Source organism: Crocodylus porosus, unplaced genomic scaffold, assembly GCF_001723895.1.
Source record: "Crocodylus porosus isolate Cpor-Errol unplaced genomic scaffold, CroPor_comp1, whole genome shotgun sequence".
In the NCBI taxonomy this organism is placed as follows: Eukaryota; Metazoa; Chordata; order Crocodylia; family Crocodylidae; genus Crocodylus; species Crocodylus porosus.
The window spans coordinates 3,062,892-3,067,133 of NW_017728910.1; the positions used below are offsets into that span (position 1 = coordinate 3,062,892).

Below are 4,242 nucleotides of genomic sequence, written 5' to 3' on the forward strand. Positions count from 1 at the left end.
GAATCCTAAACATATGATTTGTGGAAGATACAGAAATATTTTTTGCCACAGTTTAACTACTCCCCGGATAATTACACTGTAACCAAAGTATTGCTGTCTCTCTTAGGACTTGGCTGCACTTAAAAATTGCTGTGTGTTAAATGTGTTATTCTGTTTTTAAAGTGCATTTTAAAATGTCCATAAACAAAAAAAGTGTTCTTGTGAATGGGCTGATGTGTTCTTGTGAATGGGATGTGTTTACTCACAACAGAATAGAAATGGATGCACCGTCATCAGAAGTTAACTGTTGCACATCTACAAAGTCTTTCTCCAATTATCCCTTCCTCCTCTGCTGTCCAGCTGGGTTGCCAGTCTGTTTCCTAATATATTCTCTACTCCTCCAAGGTTATCTGGACCAGATGCAATCTCACTGATGGAACACTGGTGTGTAAACAAATGCCTTCCTCTGCTAATCCAACCTCAGCTAAGTCCATTCCTCATATAATTGAATAGCCATGCTTTGTTCTTCAGTGTGGCTTGAGGTCATGTACTTCTTTGCCTTTGTGGGAAGCCAAACATTCATGGAATCATCTAAATTCTGTCTGCTGCAATGTGTAGGTATACAAGCAGCTCTCTGAAAAAACACAAGGAGGGAGGCTCAACTGGAACCCAAGCAAGAACCACAATGAGGGAAGGAAGCTGTCTGAGTTATAGACAATGGTTGGTTTTCTGGAGTCCTGCATTGTCTACAGTTAAAAGGAGGAAATTAACTATATAATTACTACAGACCATGCCACTGAACCACCACATTTTGCAGATATGTTCATGGCTGCACAAAGCAACTTGGATGAAAGCTGGCGACAGATTGATCCTGAAATCAAGGATGATTGATCCAATGAATCCTAAGGCAAAAGCCATCCTGAAGATCCAGGAGCCCACCAGATCACAGCCAGAAGGTCCACATGAATCACAAATGGAGACCCAAATGTGGAAGGAAACAATTTCTGGTAAGTATTGTGTTAAGTCTTATAATACAATTCTACAAAAAAGATTTAAACATATTAGAGCTAGTACTGCCTTATAGCTGCCATGTTAGTCAAGGCTTCCAGTCCATTTTGCCTTTTAATACCCAGTATGTTCATTTAGCCTTTCTCTGCTTCCTGGATACTTCATGCCCCACCATTTCTCAAAAAGATGGCCACATTAGATAGCATATAAACAGTCCCTATATTAAAGTTATTTATGACAACATACAACCATTGCTTTGGCTTTCTGTGTTCTATCCCAACCCCCATTATACTTTAACTCTGATTGCCACAGCCTGATTCCCTCCCTGTCCCCTCATCAAATCTATGCTTCTTCTGGGTGGCACAGGTGCTAAGGTACACAGTTGCAAGCTTGGGGCCACATTACAAGCGCTTTTGTCGTGGCCTGTCACATTCTGACAAATCTATAAATTCTGCTAAATATCTTGTCACATTTTTGTTATAACAGCAGCAGTTTATGTTATGATTTAATATCAGAAACATAGCTCTACATCATCCATGCCCACTTTCTCACAGGCTTAGTGTGAAAAAGTAAATAGCGATGCGGTGAAAAGAGCCAGAAATGCCACTTCCGGAGCTATTACCATATTAGGATAGAAGCTCTGGGAAAAGAAAGGAGAGAGGAAATGGGAGTCTCAGAAAGAAGAAAGAAAGAGTGTCAGAAGGAGAAAGTGAGGGAGAAAGAGGATCTCTAGAAAATAAGTCACTTTCCTCAGGATTTTTCTCAATGCTGGAGAGAGCGGAGTACAGAGAAAGAAGGGCGGATCCCTGAAGAGGCACAGGAGATGTGACGGCAGCCGCGCTGAAAAATAAACAAAAAAAGAGAAGAGTGAATTGACTCACTCTCACAAGCTTAGAGAAAACATCTGAGTGCTGACCACAAGGATTTAAGGCTTCAGACATGTACCAGATGAAAGATACACACTCAGGATAGCAAAAGTAAAGAGAGAGAAACAACAAGGCTTGCAGAGAAAATCCTGCTTTAAAAAAGAAAGAAAGAAAGAAATGGACATACCAGAGTTAAAGGGACTTTGTTTACTAACACCAAGTTCAGTCCAACCAAACTAATAAAGGTTAAATAAGAAGAGTATGTCGATAGAATTACAAAAATTATAAAGAATAAAGATAAGTGTTAATCTGCATCTGATTGTAAGTATATATATCGATGAGTGCATGTGAATAATCGAGTGAAGTTTTCCTCTGTAACGCCGGGACTCCTAACAGAGACACCCAAAGAACAAAATAAATTGACAAATATATATAACAACCCTCCCAACAAGTGACTTCATAAAGCAGAACAGATTATAATAACATGCAAGACGTGGCAGGCGGGAAAGTTGCAGTAGTTACAGTTCTTTGGGAGATTATAAAAGGATACGTAGAGGCATCATAAGGTCCATGATCACAGTTAATCTATACTTGAATTCTACCACTGCAATTATCTTGTTTAGGGATGTAATTTTTTATTTTTTTCGAACTAGTTGTAGTGATAGGAATCCTACTATAGACAGTTATAGTGGTGTACTAGTATGGTTATTCCCCATCCCCATTGGGAATAACTATACAGCTATAAGGCATCTTTATGGGGAATAGTAGCAGACCAATTAAGGCATTTTGCCAAGGATCCAGAAGGATGAATTTAAATCTCAAGCTGAACTTCTGCATTGACCCAGCAATGAATGGCTACATAGTGAACAAGATAATAAACCAAAGGTAGCTGAATGCAATGCTGGACATATCGCTCTTGAGTGCTGTTGGCAAGATACTGAAGGATCTTAACCTTGCTAGTCTGAGCTATGTAGGCTCAGCATGGACGTTGGGCTTGGAAAGCACTTGTATACTGGTATAACTGCCTCCCTACTATTGCAACCAGTGTAGTTCAAGTGCAACTTTCTAGTGCAGATAAGCCATTCTGGAGCTGCATCAATGTAGAAAGACCAATTTACCAGTGTCTTATGAAAACATTGGCAGACCAGGTTCATTGGATCAATACAATGTCTTATATCAAACCAGCTCAAATAGTTGAAAAATTTATTCTTAGCAAGCTTTTGGGCACAAACACCCTTCATCAGGCTAAGGAAGCAGCTGCATATGGTCTGTGCTCTTTCTGGATTTAGTGGTAAAGCAGCCAGAGGTCAGTACATATGCAAGAAAGCCAGTCAGTGAAAATGTAACTTGAGGTGGTCAGTAGGTGAGAGAGAGGTGAGGGCAGGGGGGAGGGGAAAGGAAGAATGGGGAATTAATGTAGCAGTAGTCAAAGGATGGGAGACAGGAGGTGGGGTAGGGAATGAGACTAGCTGATAAAAAGTGGAGGGTTTACCTGGGGAGTCAGATGTCAGGCAGGTTATAATGTGTCATAAATCCAGTGTCTATATTTACTCCATGTTTTTTTGTGTCTAGTAGATTGATGAAGGGGAGTTCATAGGCTTATCTGTGAAAGGTGTTTTGTAAATTCCCTTTGAGGATTAGAACTGAGATTGGAGAGAGTGTGGCTTTCTTGTGAGAAATGGACCCCCCAGGTAAATTTGGTGCACTGGATGAGATATATTATATGTTTAGAGGTACCAGAAATGTTGATGGTTCTGTTATGGGGTGTAGTAATTGTGGGAGTGGTGGTGATGTGTTGGCAGGTTTTATATTTCTTGTCCCAGCATGGTTTGGAATGTGTGTGTTTTGGAATGTAGGAAGTTTGCTTCTGTTGATGAGCTTGGTGAGGTTTGGTGCTTGTTTAAAGGATAGGATGAGTGGTTCTGGGAAAACCTCTTTGAGAACTGGGTCTCCTTCTAGTATGATTGCAATTTTTTGATGAATTTCTATATAGGCTCCAGAGAGGGTTGATATGTCATAACCAGTGGTGTACGATTCATAGGGGGGTTTCTTCTGTATTGTGGCAATTCTTCACATGGTATCCAGGTGAAAACAGTTGCATAAAGATAATGGCAACCCCTAGCACTATCAACCCATGACTGATTCTGTTTCAATTAAAAACATAGAAATGCAAATCTTTCCTGTAATTTGCTTAATTAAAAAACTAAACCCTTCAATATGAGAAAATAGATTCCCTTATACCTCTTACTCTTTTCCATTATCATCATCATCTACTGTACTGCATAATTAATTTTCCATTCTGTTTGGTATGCAGTCTCATACTAAATGCATCTCAGATTTCCATCCTGGAGCACTGGCCATTTAGTGTTAAAGATATTACAGATATTCT

At 39.8% G+C, this 4,242-nt stretch overlaps 1 long non-coding RNA gene across 1 annotated transcript in view; it reads left to right on the plus strand.

Moving 5' to 3' along the window:
- The first annotated feature begins 254 nt into the window (after nucleotides 1-254).
- Nucleotides 255-4,242, plus strand: part of LOC109308692 — a 12,924-nt gene continuing 8,936 nt past the window's right edge. The window contains exons 1-2 of the long non-coding RNA XR_002100677.1: nucleotides 255-423; nucleotides 598-986. This is a non-coding gene — a long non-coding RNA (uncharacterized LOC109308692). The remainder of the gene's footprint in view (nucleotides 424-597; nucleotides 987-4,242) is intronic.